The following is an 18853-nucleotide window of genomic DNA, read 5'->3' on the forward strand; positions in this document are numbered from 1 at the left end:
CCTTCGTTTCAACCATTCAGTCTTGCATTTGAAATAAAAGGAAAAGTATTAATACACATATATGTATATATATTCATTTAAAAATAAATAAAAATTAATATATACGTACTCTGAGGACATCTTCAGGAGTTCTTCTTATGTGCGCAGTGATAAATTCACAAACGTAGTATCCACACAAGTTATTACCTGGTTGCTGCCGCAAACACCACTGTACGAGAAGAAGATTATTCTCATCATCTCACACGTAAATTGAAGTACGATATAGTAATTAAACACGTGGGGAAGTGTATATAGTACAACTTACTGGTATTTCAACTACATTAAGTGGTGCCTTGCAATCCTTGCGATGTTGCCGAATAAACTCTTTCCAAACCCTGTGCGACCAATAATGTACGATCGTTAATAAATTATGGCAAAGTCTATTCAATAATAGTTGTGCGCGAGAGATCGAAATTACCCCTGGATAATGTCTATCATATCTTGGTATAGTGCCCGTTCTTTTCTCAACGAGTCAAAGATTAGTAACCGACTTGAGTTTAACTCAATGACAATGAGTATCCAGTGAAAACTGTATTGGTTTATACACACACGTACATGCATATAAGTTGTATTGATATTACATAAAATGTGTAGACTACATTATTATTAACACTTACTCAAAGTTGTACGGGAAAAGTATTGTTGTCTTGTCGTGCTGCTTCATGAAGAACATCATGATATTCTCCTATGCTTCAGATACCCATCGCTCCTTGATAATAATACCGGTTTTGAATACGATATAAGGATCAATGAAGCCAACACTGGTGTCTTGTATTCTTTGGAGCTCTGACATCTGGAATCTATACATAAATATAAGTTACATGTGAGGATAATTATATACACGTACGCATGGAAGTGAGTTTATTAAATAAAAGTAAGAATCACTTACAAACAAAAGGAGCTAATGATTGATTTGTCCAGAGCGTCCAAGTGGAATAGTTGATGCAATTCTTCGAAACTAATATGTAAGATGTCATCGCCACGGAAGTAATGATGGTCTCTAAATCTGACAAAGATCCACTGCTCACCCCTGCCACACGCCTGCATGTACCACTTGTTGAGCAAGTACATTTGCGTACCCAATTCATTCAGAGCCGCAGGGTTGTACAGACTTTTGCCATATTTATAAGTCTTCCAGGTATCAACTTCCAGGTTCTGGATTGGAGCTTTGCCCGTCAATTGATCCAAGGTTAAACCAGTATCTTTAAAAAAAGCATTAAGGGCTTGAACCGACACTTCTCCAGAGTTGTCTGGTCGATAGACTTCTATGTTGGAACCATATTCATTAGCAACAACAAGATTTTGCATTGGTTGCTTCTGTTGTCCGAGCTGTGGGACATCCTTCCCTGATGCTCTTTTCCTTTTCTTATCTGCATCATGTGACTTCACGAGGGAGCGATCATAGTCTGATAGTGGCGAAGGCTTACGAAGTTCAATCATCTTTTTCTTGTGAGCATCGACCTTCTGCCTCAGCACATCTCGTGGTATGTAAAAGTACGGCTTCTCCTTAAGCTTTGCTTGACTCTTGTTTTTGATATCTATAAAAAAATCTTTTACTTTTTTGTCTTCTTCAGCTGCTATTTGCTCATCAGTCTTTTCAGGAAGTATTTCTTGAGAAATAACTCTTTTTCTCGGGGTCTTCTTTGCCGCCGGGACCTTAGACGTCTTTGTAGTGCGTCACTATGGAGGGGGTGGGGGCGGTGTTGGAGATCGGCGTGGAGGCGATGAGGCCGGTGTTGGTGGAGACCGGCGTGGAGATGTTGGAGATCGTTGTGGAGGCGGTGGGGCCAGTGTAGGAGTTGGAGATCGTTGTGGAGGCGATGGGGCCGGTGTAGGAGTTGGCGATCGCCGTGGGGATGAAGTCGTCTCGCCCCCCGCGACGCTGTGATGAGATGGGGAATGAATGATTAGGCTAGGCTAGGGAGAGACCCTGCTATAAAAACAATTTGTGTGTCAATTATTTTTGAAGCTAATAGAAAATTAATGGAAAATAATATTTCATTCACTTTCATTCGTACCTAGGGTGAGGTAGGGGAAGCGGTGGTGCCCCAGGAATGATGATGAAGCGTTTGCGCCATTGAATAAATGTCTTCTCTGTTTCTCCTAGTGTCTTCTCCCCATCACCGCCTTCAATGTCAAGAGGAACATTGCTGTAACCTTTGAGCACTCTATCGACCAAGACGCTAGCATATCCAGGTTGAATAACTGACCCATGGATTCTTGGTGTCTTCGTTCGGTCTATTGGAGATACAACCCCGACAGCCACCATGATTGATGCATTACCATCTGGAATGTGCAGCTCACATTTTGTTAGAGGCTCGGTAATGTCATCAACAGGGAAGCACAACCCAGCGTCGTCTTGAATAACTGGCAGCTCCGTAGAAGCACAACTGCTTTTCATCTGACCAACGGGGCTAATGGTGACTCCCGGCGTTGATTGCGATTGCATTGGACTCATTGCTAGCTGCACTTGCCTCTTGATCTCCTCCTGCATTCTTGCCTCAAGAGATTTTTCTCGTTCACGTGATTCAAGCAATGCTTGTCGTGACTCATCAACAAATTGCTCCAATGCACGAATTCATTCTGCCTCCTCATCCTTCTTTCTCTGGCGGCTTCTGTAGGTATCCTTGTCTGCTGGGAATGCGTGTAGCCACGGAACCGCCCCATAGCCTCTTGTTCGACCACCGTGTTCGGGATTCTCTAGGGCATATGTCAATTCATCCTTCTCTCTGTTGGGCTTGAAAACACCACTATCAGCTTCTTCCCTAGCACGAGCTAGTCTCTGTGTTGCTCTCTCAATTTTTTGGCCGAAAATTAGCTTGCTAGTGTCTGGGTCTAGGCTTCCCCCATGAGCGTAGAACCAATTCTTCGCGCGTTGAGGCCAGTTCTTTTCTATTGTTTCAGGTATGATTCCCTTGGCAGTAATCTCTGCTTCTAGGTTCTGCCACTTGGGAATAGCACTCCTATAACCACCTGATCCCATGCGATGATGGTATTGCTTCTGTCGGGCATTCTGCCGATTCCTCATCACACGTTCCTCACTGTCTTGAGATGTCTTGTATTCTACAAAGGCATCCCAATGGGACTCCAACTTGACAAACGCCTTAGCATTGAAATTCGGCGTAGCATTCTTCAAGATAAACTTTTTATACAATGTCTTCTTCCAACTCTGGAACAATGTTGCCATCTTCTTCATTGTCCAATCCCTCACTAGCTCCTTCAAAGCATCATCTGCTTGTAATGTGAAATGCTGAGTGATATCTCTCCAAGCTAGGTTCTTATCACGATCAGATACAAAACTAACATTAGGAGCGGATATCTTCTGCTTCCATTCACGAGCACTAACTGGGATCCTATCCCTTACAATGAACCCACATTGATTGACATATGTCTGAGCATGTGGTCCCAATGGTTTGCCGGTGTCGGTGTCGAATTCTGATATTATGAAACGGCCCTCTAATGGCTTTTTTGGCCCTCGGACTTTCCTACTTTTGTCGGTGGTTGATGTAGATCCAGAGACCGGCTACATGAGTAGAAACACAACGATTAACAACAAATATACGTACGCATGCATCTATAAGAGATGATAGATAATCGAATATACCTCGCCAGTATTTTCTTGCGTGACAATTTGTTGATCTTCAACCACCGGCATATTCAGGATATCCTCATAATCAGCAAAGTACTGACTCGTGTCATCTACATCCACATTGGTGCCGGCGTTGATAATATCCGCCATTATGTCATCACTCAAGTTATCATCCGGAGCAGCCATTTGTATCTTCAAGATAACACATAGATAGAATTATTATGGTACATAACATAAGTACATGTGATAACACATATAGAATTACTAAATCCAATTAAATATAATAACACATAATATTTCATAAGGATAAACATAAGAATTACATAAGGTATAGGCTTTGGAATCGAATCAAAAACACTTTCGATCCAAAAACATGGAAATAAGTACATGTATATATATACACATAGAATGATACAATATATTTTCTCTCTCTCTCAACACATAGAAATAAGTGCATATGTCTATATCTCTAGATATGCATGTGATAACACATAGAATGTCTCTCTAGATGCAATTTTCTCTCTCTCTCAACTTATGAAAATAAGTACATGTATATATACATATAGAAATAATTAAGTACATATGTATACACATATAGAATCTCTCTCTAGATATATATATATAGAGAGAGATAGAATATATAATTACTAAATCCAATTAAATAAATCTAACATGAAATTAGATAAACTAGTAATAGATAATACATTTTAAAAATTCTAACTAACTAAAAAATTATCTAAAAAACTAACATATATCAACTAACAATCTAACTAACATATATATCAATTATCTAATAAATCTAACTAACTAAAAAATCTAAGTATAACATATATCAATTATCTAATAAATCTAACTAACTAAAAAATCTAACTAACATATATCAAAAACTATCTAAAAAACTAACTAAACTACTAAATATTATTTATTAGTATTATCTAAAAAACAATTAAAAATCCAACATTATAATCGACGACGGCAGCGAGGCCGGGCGGGCGGGCGAGTTCGACGACGAGGCCGGGCGGGCGGGGCTCGACGACGGCAGACGAGGCCGGGCGGGCGGGGCTCGACGACGGCAGCTGAGATCACGAGGCCGGCGGGCGGGCGGGCGAGAGCTCGACGGAGGCGGGGCGGGCGGGGCTCGACGACACGGCAGACGAGGCCGGGCGTGCGGGCGAGCTCGACGGCCGCTGGGCGGGGCTCGACGACGGCAGACGAGGCCGGGATCGACGACGAGGCGGGGCTCGGCGACGACGAGGACGAGCTCGGGTGCGGCTGGCGGCGGAGATGGGATCGGAGAGACGACGCGCGAGATCGAAGATGAACAGAACAAGTCGATATATATAGGCCGGTACCCTTTAGTCCCGGCTGGTAACACCAGCCGGGACTAAAGGTCATTTAGTCCCGGCTGGTAATCTCAACCGGGACTAAAGGCCCAATCCTTTAGTCCCGGCGCGCCTTACAAGCCGGGACTAAAGGGTTTTTAGTCCCGGTTGTTGTTACTAGCCGGGACTAAAAGTATTTTGGGCGGGCAACGAAATTGCTGCCCACCCTTTAGTCCCGGTTCTTGGTCTGGGCCGGGACTGAAGGCCTGAAAATTTTGGCAACCCGCCAGCGTACTTGGAAAGACCTGGGATTTTGATTTTGTTTAATACTAGGTTAATCAATTAATTCCATAGCAACTTCAATACTTTGCAATATTTATTTTAAAAAATTCTATTGATTAACTAATTATTTATTGTAAATAGGAAAATTTTGTAACCTAAAGTTTTTAATTTCTTTTATGAATATAGAATATAAATGTTACTAATACTAAGTATTTTGTTAATGCAAAAATATATTTGTAACTTAAAAATAATAAAACTAATATTATTCGATAGGAAATTTATTATCACATTATTGTAACGTCAATGTTTCAATTTTTTCTCGGTTTTTGACCAAAATTGAGAGGAAATTTTTGTTGAACCTATAAAAATAAAGAAAATTTAGTATTTTTTGTTCTACAACTTTTTCAAATGAAAAAATGGTCTATATAAGGATTGTAGATATTGATGATATGAACAAACTTGGTATTCAAAACTTTTCAATTTTAGACAATCTAGGGTTCCGAAAACTAGTTTGTAGGCGTCGAAATTTAAAAATCACAAATTTGAACCGTCCAAACTTTCTCAAATGGAAAGTTGACCAAAACAACAATTGTAGATCTTTTTGAGTTTAACAAACTTGGTATTCAAAACTTTTCAATTCGAAGTCATTTAGAGTCCATAATACTAGAGTCAAAGTGTTGTTTTTTCATTTGACCAAATTTGACTTGGTCAAACTTGCTCAAATGAGACACTAAATGACCTCAGATGAAAAAACTCTGAATACCAAGTTTGATCATCTCAGCAAGATCTACAATTGTTACATAGCTCATTTTCCATTTGAGAAATTTTTATCAAACACTAGTCACAACTTCTTGAATCTCATATAGACTTTCTAAAACTATGTCACACACTTGTGAAAATTGAACTACATTTTGTTCAAGCTTTCTCAAATGAAAAAATGGCCCATATAAGGATTGTAGATATTGATGATATGAACAAACTTGGTATTCAAAACTTTTCAATTTTAGACAATCTAGGGTTTCGAAAACTAGTTTGTAGGCGTCGAAATTTAAAAATCACAAATTTGAACCGTCCAAACTTTCTCAAATGGAAAGTTGACCAAAACAACAATTGTAGATCTTTTTGAGTTTAACAAACTTGGTATTCAAAACTTTTCAATTCGAAGTCATTTAGAGTCCATAATACTAGAGTCAAAGTGTTGTTTTTTCATTTGACCAAATTTGACTTGGTCAAACTTGCTCAAATGAGACACTAAATGACCTCAGATGAAAAAACTCTGAATACCAAGTTTGATCATCTCAGCAAGATCTACAATTGTTACATAGCTCATTTTCCCATTTGAGAAATTTTTATCAAACACTAGTCACAACTTCTTGAATCTCATAGACTTTCTAAAACTATGTCACACACTTGTGAAAATTGAACTACATTTTATTCAAGCTTTCTCAAATGAAAAAATGGCCTATATAAGGATTGTAGATATTGATGATATGAACAAACTTGGTATTCAAAACTTTTCAATTTTAGACAATCTAGGGTTCCGAAAACTAGTTTGTAGGCGTCGAAATTTAAAAATCACAAATTTGAACCGTCCAAACTTTCTCAAATGGAAAGTTGACCAAAACAACAATTGTAGATCTTTTTGAGTTTAACAAACTTGGTATTCAAAACTTTTCAATTCGAAGTCATTTAGAGTCCATAATACTAGAGTCAAAGTGTTGTTTTTTCATTTGACCAAATTTGACTTGGTCAAACTTGCTCAAATGAGACACTAAATGACCTCAGATGAAAAAACTCTGAATACCAAGTTTGATCATCTCAGCAAGATCTACAATTGTTACATAGCTCATTTTCCCATTTGAGAAATTTTTATCAAACACTAGTCACAACTTCTTGAATCTCATATAGACTTTCTAAAACTATGTCACACACTTGTGAAAATTGAACTACATTTTGTTCAAGCTTTCTCAAATGAAAAAATGGTCTCTATAAGGATTGTAGATATTGATGATATGAACAAACTTGGTATTCAAAACTTTTCAATTTTAGACAATCTAGGGTTCCGAAAACTAGTTTGTAGGCGTCGAAATTTAAAAATCACAAATTTGAACCGTCCAAACTTTCTCAAATGGAAAGTTGACCAAAACAACAATTGTAGATCTTTTTGAGTTTAACAAACTTGGTATTCAAAACTTTTCAATTCGAAGTCATTTAGAGTCCATAATACTAGAGTCAAAGTGTTGTTTTTTCATTTGACCAAATTTGACTTGGTCAAACTTGCTCAAATAAGACACTAAATGACCTCAGATGAAAAAACTCTGAATACCAAGTTTGATCATCTCAGCAAGATCTACAATTGTTACATAGCTCATTTTCCCATTTGAGAAATTTTTATCAAACACTAGTCACAACTTCTTGAATCTCATATAGACTTTCTAAAACTATGTCACACACTTGTGAAAATTGAACTACATTTTGTTCAAGCTTTCTTAAATGAAGAAATGGTCTATATAAGGATTGTAGATATTGATGATATGAACAAACTTGGTATTCAAAACTTTTCAATTTTAGACAATCTAGGGTTCCGAAAACTAGTTTGTAGGCGTCGAAATTTAAAAATCACAAATTTGAACCGTCCAAACTTTCTCAAATGGAAAGTTGACCAAAACAACAATTGTAGATCTTTTTGAGTTTAACAAACTTGGTATTCAAAACTTTTCAATTCGAAGTCATTTAGAGTCCATAATACTAGAGTCAAAGTGTTGTTTTTTCATTTGACCAAATTTGACTTGGTCAAACTTGCTCAAATGAGACACTAAATGACCTCAGATGAAAAAACTCTGAATACCAAGTTTGATCATCTCAGCAAGATCTACAATTGTTACATAGCTCATTTTCCCATTTGAGAAATTTTTATCAAACACTAGTCACAACTTCTTGAATCTCATATAGACTTTCTAAAACTATGTCACACACTTGTGAAAATTGAACTACATTTTGTTCAAGCTTTCTTAAATGAAGAAATGGTCTATATAAGGATTGTAGATATTGATGATATGAACAAACTTGGTATTCAAAACTTTTCAATTTTAGACAATCTAGGGTTCCGAAAACTAGTTTGTAGGCGTCGAAATTTAAAAATCACAAATTTGAACCGTCCAAACTTTCTCAAATGGAAAGTTGACCAAAACAACAATTGTAGATCTCAAATGAAAAAAATGGCCTATATAAGGATTGTGAAGTCATAACATATTACATAATATCCGTCTCTAAAACATAATATATTAAACATGCATCGTTGTATCATGCGGGCACAACAGTGAATTTCTTCTTGACGTATGACCCTTGGTTATGATCTTGTCGTAACCATGGAGTGTCTTCATCATTTAACATGATGCTTGGATCTTTCTTCACTATGAAGGGTGGAATTCGGACATTTCTTTCGTAATCTTCTGACATGTCTGACTTATCTTCAATTCCTACTATATTTATTTTCCCAGAAAGAATTATGTGGCGCTTTGGCTCATTGATCATTGAGTTGATGTCTTCGTTTTTTTCTCTCTTTGATTTTGTAGACATGTCTTTCACATAGAACACCTGACTCACATCGGCAGCAAGGACGAATGGTTCCTCTTTGTATCCAATATTGTTGAGGTCTACTGTTGTCATTCCATACTCTTTGTCGACTGTTACCCCTCCTCCGGTCAGCTTCACCCATTGGCACCGGAACAAAGGGACTTTAAAATTAGGTGCGTAGTCTAGTTCCCATATCTCTTCTATGCGGCCATAATATGTTTGTATATTCCCATTTGGATCTGTGCCATCTATGCGAACACCACTATTTTGATTGGTGCTCCTTTTATCTTGGGCAACTGTGTAAAATGTATTCCCATTTATCTCGTACCCTTGGTACGTGAGGATATGCCACGATGGCTGCCTAGCCAACAAATACAGTTGCTCATCAATATTGTCATCGCCTTGACATTCTTTTCGCAACCAACCACTGAAACTTTCCATGTGCTGACGCCTAATCCAAGCTTCAGTCTTCCCTGGAAACTTGGATCGTAAGAACTCCTTATGTATCTCGATGTATGGATGCACCAATGACGAGTTCTGAAGAACTGTGTAGTGTGCTTTATTGAAATAATCGTCTTCCATGCCGATATATGTTTTCTTCCCTAAAGTTCCTTTACCACTGAGTCTCCCCTCATGTCGTGATTCGGGAACGCCAATCGGGGCAATGTCAGGAATAAAGTCTGGCTACAAGCCTGGCTAAAAGCGGCGATCGGCATTGTACATCCAATGGCGTGACATAATATGTATTACACGACAAATTATGAAAACCTTGAACATAATTAAGTATTTTATTACACAACATAAATGACACACACACGGTTGATTAATTAACTAAGCCTGGCTACAACGTAAGCAATCCCAACTATCACTAAACAAACTAAAACTACAATGCACTTCAGTAACATAATTATTTTGTGATCGTACGCAACTAAAACAGACAAATCATTCTTCTGTTGAATATCAATAAGCTTCTCCTGCTGGCTCACTGCCTCATCAGCAGCAGCCGCTACCTCAAGCGCACCCAAATTCTGCACGTATGTAGCATAATCTTCCTCCCAGTACCAACCATCGCATCCATTGCCCTCCCACTGAAATTAAAGCCAAAAAATATTTAGTCAAAAATATTCAAGAAAAGCAGGTCAATTAGCCATAATTATAAAATGCGTAAGAAACTCACATCGCGATCCGGGCACTTGTAGAAAACACGACCCTTGTTGGGTCCCTGTCTCTTGACTCGGTACTCCATCACAATCTTCTGCTTACACTTGCCGCAGATAATGAGAGGGAGTTCTGGCCTCAGTCGTTTCGCAACCGAACGAGAGGCCGAGGATCCGGTAACAGTTGTCATCTACTTTCTATACTTATTTTTGCAAACTAGTGTAAATTTCATATTTTCAAATATCCATCAAATTATAGCTCAAAAACATGTTTCAATAAATAACCATCCGTACTAGTTGACCTTGCTTACGTGATCATCTCGGCGAGCATTTCTCCACCGGACGGCACCGTACTTGGCCAAGGAAGAGCTCTGATTCTACGAGAAAGGGAACACGGTCTTCCACGACCGTTGCCGCTCTCCCTTGTAGAATCAAAGCTCCTCCTTGACGTCCGTTACCGCTCGGCAGAGAATATGGTCGCCGAGATGAACACGGTCCGCAAGTTCAACTAGTACGGATTTTCTACAATTTTCTAACAATTTTCTAAGTTTTTTATTTCATGGAAAAATTAATTCTAAGATCACGTAAGCCACCGGGGACGAGGATGGCGCGTGCTCCAGCGAGGACGAGCGATGTGTGATTTTGATGAACTAATTTAACTTTTGTTTATCCAAACATATATGCAAATCATCATGTGATTTTGAGCTAAAAATGACATATAAAATCATAATAAAGTCCAACATATAAAGTTACACATGCATCTACATCGCAAAATGAGATAAGCTACTGATAAAACATAAGAGGATTAAGTTTGTTACCTCCAAAATCGAAGAGCAACACCAATGAAGGGGGAGAGTGCAAGAACAACAGCAAGCTGAAGAACAGAGGCAGTGAGTTTGAATAATGGAATGGCTCGGGCTCGGGGAGGAAGAATTGAGCAGAATTATAGGCCGGGATAATTAGTCCCGGTTAGGGGTCCAAACCGAGACTAAAGATTAATCTTTATTCCCGGGGCATAACCTAAACCGGGACTAAAAGCTTTAGTCCCGGCTGGTATTACCAACCGGGACTAAAGGTAAACCTTTAGTCCCGGTTGGTAATACCAGCCGGGACTAAAGATCCCTGCCCCGCGGACGACCGTTGGGCAGGGACCTTTAGTCCCGGTTAGTATTACCAACCGGGACTAAAGGGTACTTTAGTCCCGGGGGCAAAAAAATGCCGAGGCTAATGCTAAATTGGGACATCGTTCTAAAGTCTGTTCTCTAGTTGTGTGGTGTGGTACCGGTAAATGATGGATTGATTCGTCCCAAAAGCATTTGGGGCAAGCTTTGGGGTTGGTGCATGTATGTGGTGTGGTGTGGGTCGGGTGCCCGCTGCTGCTTAGGGCGGCTCCAACGATTGACTTGCTATAATCATTTTTCTTATATTTTAATACAAGAAAGAGAAAAGCTAGCTCTTATCAAAAACTAAGCTCTTGTACATATTTTATGGTTACATGAGTGTCATATGAGGCTACCCATGTTAAAAGGTATGTGCTAAAAGTTAGCATTATTAGGTCAGTCTTAGTGGGAGTTTCATGGCTCAGTTTTCAACACACTCATATGTTGGAAATAGTGCAGAAGAGTTTTATCCCCATGAAACTATCTCTACTCCCATGAAACTCTCATCATCTCTCTTTATCAATACAGTGTCATGTCAGCATATTTAATGCTCATAAAACTCTATAAAACTCCCATTAAAACTGGCCTGAGAAAAGTTGACTTAGATCTAGTAATAACCAGCTCCGACCATTGCTGGTGCCCTTATAAGTAGCCGCAAGAGACGCCGCGCCCGGAGACGACATATATATTTAAAATTTTGTGTTGGTTTATTAATTGTTGGGGGCGGGGTAGAGAGAGAGGCCCAGTGTCTTACGTTACGCCTCCCGTTCATGTCCTAGCAAATTAAACCAACCCCATCTCTCTCCTCCGATCCATCTTCTCCAACTCTGACGGCCGCACCGGCACCACCACCAATTAATGCAGACTCAGACGCAGACCCAAACGACGCCGCCGCCGCAAAAGCATCGGCGACGTGCGGGCGGCGGTGCCGGAGCACTGCTGGCGCAAGAGCTCCTGGCGGTCGCTGTGGCACGTGGCGCACGACGTGGCTGTGGTGGCGGCGCTTGGCGCGGCGGCGGCGGGGATAGATAGCTGGGCGGTGTGGCCGGTCTACTGAGCGGCGCAAGGGACCATGTTCTGGGCGCTCTTCGTCCTGGGACACGACTGGTACGCCGTCCGTTCCTCCTCTAGGCCCTGGGACCACTTATCGTCTGTTTCTTTTCTCGGTTATTATTACGAGTACGACGACGACGATGACCATGCATGCAAATGCAACCTGACGACGATGCATGTTGTATATGTAATGTATGTATTGATGCAGTGGTCACGGGAGCTTCTCGGACAGCGCGACGCTCAACAGCGTGGTGGGCCATCTCCTTCACTCCTTCATCCTCGTCCCCTACCATGGATGGTACGCATGTTCTTCAATTTGGTCGATTCCTCCCTTGCTTTGCTTGTTCTTCTTCACCTTCATCCCTTGATGCATGCATGCCTATATAGCTTTTTTTCTCGCTTTCGTTTGCATTATTTATATATGGAAGGCATCGACGACAACTATCGGTCTGCACGTAAAGTAAGGCAGAGGCAAACAAAAGATGGAAGAGCACATTTCATGTTGCTTTTTTTTCTGCAAAAATTCGATACGACACGATCGATCGGTGTCATAGATATTTATTTGGATGGTCTATGTTGGAGTGTATAGAGCATATATACGTATAACGTTTATATACGGACATATGTATGCATATGCATGCATCCGTCGACACGTCATACCTCATACGTAGACCGTAGGTGCAGCAAAGCAAGCAGATGACGCACGCATGCATGGAGCACACATTATATACTAGTACAAGGAGCGCGCCCTTGCGCACGTCGGTGGGCACAGAAAAGATTTCGATGACTGAGAAAACATGTTTAGGGCCTGTTCGGTTCCTGGGGAACCATGACCAGGATGTAATCCGGCCAGGATCGGATGTTTAATTTGTATAAGATTTGTCCAGCCGGAACGCTTCCGGACTCTTTTCCTGGCCTAACGAACGGGCCCTTATAGAGTGTAATAGGAGGAATAAGACAGGTAGATATACATCCAGAACGTGTGTATTACATTTTATACCCTAGATTTTTGGTACTGGTAGCTTTGTATCTACAAACGGTACAATAAATAAGCAAAAAAATTGAGATTAAAAAAATAAAGAAAAAGTTTGTCAGTTCAGATATCTTCTTGGTATACCTGGTGTCCATTAGCTTAGTTAAAGGTAATCACCAGACTGCAATAAAAAGATAGAATATGAGAAGATGAAGATTCGTTGGTTTGTCATTAGCTAAGCCCCAATTCAGCCTATGGAGGGTACCTATTTCCAAGGTGAAAATATTGCATGGTGCATACAAATATAACGAGAGTAATGTTGAGGTAAATTTATTTACTTAAACATAAAAATAATAGATGTGTTTTCTAAAATATGCGCATGATGAACTCGGTTTGCTATAAGTACAGTACTGCAACTATTTATTTACTTGCAGCTTCTATATAAAGTGTAGGCAGTAAAGTTATACTCAATGGTAACTATAGGATAGGAATCAAAGAAGGAAGCCAATAATAGCTATAGTTCAGAAATTAGAGAAAGAAGCAAATAAAAATGCACAGATACTGAACAAGGTCCATGTAATAGATTACCTTGCCAGCAAGTCCAACCACCTTTGTGCTGCTCTGAAATCTTATGAGAGGTAGTCACTACCTGACTGCCATCAAAGACACTGGAACTGTTGCAAGACAACTGGACTGTGAGAAATATTACCAATTTCAAAATATGATAAAATGAGGGTTCTACAAACTGGGTCAATGTTTTTGAGGCGCCGGGGCGAGGTGCCGCGCCCGACTCGCTTCGCAACGCCTAGGCTTTTGTGGCGGACGCCTAGGCGACGCCATACACATATTGTATACCTCCTTTGTTGCCAATTCTTGAGCCCATGTTCCTTAGGAAAAGAGCAAATTTGCACAGCTAAGGGAGCACTACTAATCAGTAACATACTAATCAAAGCAAGTGTACACTAATCAAAGAAAGACCTGTTGCTGTAGCAACTGTAAACTAATCAAAGCAAGTGTATACTAATCAAATCCATGTTGCTGTAGCAGTGTATGTAGCAGTCCAAGCACAAGCAGACATTAGTATATGTGAGTAACACTAAAGAAAGACGGCTCAGTAATATAAAAGCAGAGCACGAGCAAGGCGCACACAGCATGAGCAAAAGTAGAGCACGAGGCATTAAATACTACAATACTCAGAGCAGAGACAGGATACTAGGCACCAGGCAGGGTCATACCAGGCGGAGGGAACAGAGAGGAGGCAGGGGCATACCAGGCGGAACAGAGAGGAACAGAGAGAAGGCAGGGGCATACTAGGTGGACGACGGACGGCCGGCGGAGGTGGAGACACAAGATGAACGGGCAGCTGTGGACAGGTGGACGGCCGACGGAAGCAGACAGTCACGGAGGACGCGTAGATGCGGATGGCCGATGCCTGCAGCGGCGGAGATGCTGGAGCGGCTCCACGGCAGGTGCGGACGACCAAGCAGAGATGCAGGGGCAGCTCCTCGGAAGGGGCGGCTGGCTGGTGGACTCGAGTTGTCGAGCAGAGGAGCAGCAAAGCGGAGCTCAAGGTCCGCCCGCCGCCTTCTCTCTCCCTCTCCCCTCGCCCACACTTGGGGTAAATGCCTCGCACGGTAGATTTCTCGCGCGAAGAGCCTATCTAGGTCACAGTTCCCGCGCCAGGGGCGGACGTGCGGTCGATTTTCCACGGGCCGCGGTCATTTTCGCACCCTTCCCCCACGGCGTGGAAGCGTGGTCGATTTCCCGCGGGCGCGCGGTCGATTTCGCGCCCTTCCCTCGCTAATTAGCATCTGGCGTCCATGGCGGGGCTGAAGGCGTCTGTCTGACGCCTTTCTACACCTAGGCGACGCCAAATTCAATTAAGCGGACGCCATACGAGTGTAGGTCGTGGTGCCCTCGACGCCCAGAGCCTCTGCCACGCCTTGTCGCCTAGGCCACGCCTCAAAAACAATGAACTGGGTTATAGCTTATGATAGAAATTAACCAAGCAAAGTGAGCCCATTGTACATGCAGGTAAGGCCCTCCATGTTCGAACCCTTGTCTTTTAACACTAACAACAGCTATCATCGTATATTAAATTTACAAAACTGTGAGTTATATATATGGGAACTGTGGTGGGAACAAAATTTAATTGAAGATAATCAGAGAAAAAAAAAGGGAAAGGCACACAGAAACTAAAGAAGACAAGCATTAAAAAAACTAATATCATAGTTTACATACTTTGTGGTGGTTCGAGACTAAGAAATGGGACAAAAAAAGACTGCAATACAGAAAGCGACAAGGATTTTGCTTCCAAGAAAGAATAATTCAGATTGGCAATCTTAAGAACAAAGTATACACCCTGAAGTTGACGTTGGCAGGCAAAGAATAAAAACAAGCACGTGCACTAATATATCTGATCGTTCTTTCTATTCTATTCTGAATATTTTTCAACTGCAGGTACTTTTGGAGTATGTGCATGATTGTTGCAAAGGATGTGGTATCCATCTTTTGAAGAATTATCATTTAAGGTCCCTTTGTTAGACTCTTAAGGTTTTGGTTAGGAAGAAGAATAATTAGCCGCTCATATATAACTAAAAGTCCCCTGTATGAGATGTACAAAGACTCTTATCTAATAGAAAGAGCAAAACTGCTGAACCATCATTGGTACCTGTAAACATGGTTGCTTGTCTGGGAAAACGATCCAGGCAGGCTGTAGCTGCGATGCGGCTTTGTAAAGCTATTGCAGCGACGTAGCTCGATCCCCCCTAGATTCTGTATAAGCTCCATGTATTACTATACTGTTAGATTCCAGTGGAGCTTATATTGCGCGTGAACACACACTACAACAGGTATCTTAAAAATTGTCACGACAGATATTAATTCCCTGACAATGCAATGCTATGTGTCATATATCTATACCCGGGTATCCAAGCCAAAAGATTAAAGAGCGCCACGTCGCCTTATCCGATGGTTAAAGATGCAACTACGGCCTCGTCCAACTCCGAGGACGAGGTTTCCGCCTCGTCCGACCCTCAGGGGCCGGGCCACGCCTCGTCCGACGCCGATGACGAGGTTTCCGCATCGTCCGCCCCTCAGGGGCCGGGACACGCCTCGTCCGGTCTCACGGGGAGGGCCCCGCCTCGTCCGACCCCCGGGGGTCGGATTCCGTCTCGCCCGGCTCCCAGGGAGAGATTTCCGCCTCTGTCGATCCTTGGGGATCGGATCTGCAACCGGACCAAAGCAGTGGTCCCAGGGTAGGGCTCGAACCACTTCAACCACTACGGCATGGAGGTGCACGCTCGAGAGCACGTCTTGTACATGTCCTGATGCGACTGGCGGTCGCATCGGGCCATGCTGGGAAACTCACGTCGCCCATCGCGTCAACAGGCCAGCATTGTGCTGCCAACTCCCTACCTGAGCACCGTCCAACGTTAGTCAACAGGCGTCAGTGGACTGGCGCTGTACCGCCAGCCCCTCGTATGGCCTCTGTTAGGGGACCCTCTGACCATTACGTCCGCTCGGATGGGACGGAAGACAAGAATGGCGCGCGATGCCCGCACGTAAGCTGCAGCGGCCAACAGGACCCCGGTACAACGCTGCTGCCACCACAATCTACAGGGTCAGCGGGACCCACACGAAGAGGAGGACGGCACACCTCCGGGAGCCTTATTTCTCTTTCCTTTTTTCTCTTCTCTTCGGTTGCAACCCCTGCTTTCCCTTGACCTATAAAAGGGAAAGCAGGGCGTCCCACAAAGGGGCATCGGTTCACCGCACCGCATCAAACATCGAGCACCGAGCAACCGAACCTCAGAGACTTGGGAGCTACCTCCCTCTCTCGCTAGTTTATAACCCCCTACTACAAACTCAGTGCTAGTAAAACGAACAGATCAAAACTGGACGTAGGGACATTTGGCCCGAACCAGTATAATCCTTGTGTCCTCCTAGCACACCATCCGGGTCAGACGCGCAATATACAAATTTACTCGTTGGTGCTTACTCGAAACACCGACAGTTGGCGCGCCAGGTAGGGGCCTTTTGTGCGTTCGACATCAGCACCAGGCCTCGGATGGCTAATCGCAACGTCAGTTGGGTCCCGGGCGCACACATGTGTTTCGGGGACCTGGACTTCATCATCATGACGGAGGGAGAGCTAGCACGGGTGCCCATCGTCGTTCAACCCTTCCACTCCACCGGCCTCGACGCAATCACCGAGGCGCTCGAGGAGCTGCGGCTGTATGCCCCGGAGGCCCACGCCGCCGGGAGCGGCCAGCTCCTCGACTTCGACTACGGGAGGTTGGAGCATCAGCTCGGCGTCTTCCTAGGACCCCAACGATCCTGGGAGGACCTACACCACCTCACCTTCTCATTCGCCAATGTCATGGCGTAGCTTACCGGGGGAGAGCCGCTCTCCCCAGAATACCTCATCCGGAGCACCCCGACAGTGCTCCCGCTTGGTCTCTGTAGGGCCGCAGAGACCGTTAGCCACCTTGTGGCGCAGCGCATGATTCCATCCCCCGTGAACGACAAGTTCGTAGGGGTGATCAAACGCATCGTGGAGTCTTTCCATGACCTCGTAGAGGAGCCGAAGTCGCTCTCTGGCTCTAACTTTAGCAGGGGGAGCCATCACCCCTCTCGTGAATGCTTCATGATAGGTACCCCCGAGGGACACGTCGAAAGCATCCACAAGGAGGAGGCTACCCCAACAAACGACATCAATGACGAGGTCGAGGGGAATGTAGGAGCCCCACCCCGCCTGCGGGTGGAGCAACTGAAGGAAGCGTGACTCCAGCTCGAGCAAGAACGCACAGAGCTTGATCGTGAGATCGAGCACCACAGAGACAGGGGACGCGCATGCGCCATGGCCCATGACATGAACCGGAGGATCGTCGAGGATGATCAAGAGCTCCCGCACTTTGCCCGGGCAAGCCAGAACATCGCTGCTATGGCAGACTTGCTCAGGGGGTTTCTGGATCCTACGACGTCCGAGGATCGACGGGCCCGCCACGAGATTCGTACGCTGCTCAAGCGTGTGGCTGCGCAGCAGGCCGAGAGCTCATTGTCTCAGCGATGGGAGCTCGATGCCAGCCAGCACACACCCTAGGTGCGGCCCAACAAGGACGCATCAATCCACCAAGCGCCGCGTGGCGGCAGGCCACGCGTCATGGTCCTGGTGCAGGAGCATCTCGGTCGCAACCATGACACGTGCGACACCCTCGACGCCCGCCGGTGTACCCGCAACGATGCGGGGGAGGGAGCCAGCCACGGTTACCACCCTCGACGGGCGAATGCTACGACCGCGAGGAGGACCGGAGTCATAGCCCGAGCCAACAGGGCCCTAGGCTTTCGATTGGCATATCCTCAAGGCAGCACTCCCGCCCCGATACCGCCCGCCGACTAACGCCCAAAATACTCCGGGGAAATGAACCCCGGCTTGTGGCTCGAGGACTACCGGCTCGCCTGCCAGGCCAGCGGTGTGGTCAGTGATGACTTCGTCATCCGCAATCTCCCCCTTTCCTGGCCGACTCTGCACGAACATGGCTGGAGCACCTTTCGCCCAACTACATTCAGAGTTGGGCGGACCTAAAACAAATCTTCATGGGGAACTTCCAAGGCACTTACGCGTGCCCTGGGAACCCCTGGGACTTGAAGAACTGCCGACAGAACTTAGGAGAGACTCTCCGCGAGTACATCCGACGCTT

General features: G+C 43.8%; 1 long non-coding RNA gene across 1 annotated transcript; it reads left to right on the forward strand.

Moving 5' to 3' along the window:
- The first annotated feature begins 11879 nt into the window (after nt 1-11879).
- LOC136506740 (uncharacterized) lies at nt 11880-15913 on the forward strand. The gene is made up of 3 exons (XR_010771711.1): nt 11880-12232; nt 12387-12476; nt 15612-15913. It is a non-coding gene; the product is annotated as an uncharacterized lncRNA (long non-coding RNA).
- Nucleotides 15914-18853: the final 2940 nt, after the last annotated feature.

The sequence above is a fragment of the Miscanthus floridulus genome, chromosome 15, assembly GCF_019320115.1.
Source record: "Miscanthus floridulus cultivar M001 chromosome 15, ASM1932011v1, whole genome shotgun sequence".
Taxonomy (NCBI): domain Eukaryota; kingdom Viridiplantae; phylum Streptophyta; class Magnoliopsida; order Poales; family Poaceae; genus Miscanthus; species Miscanthus floridulus.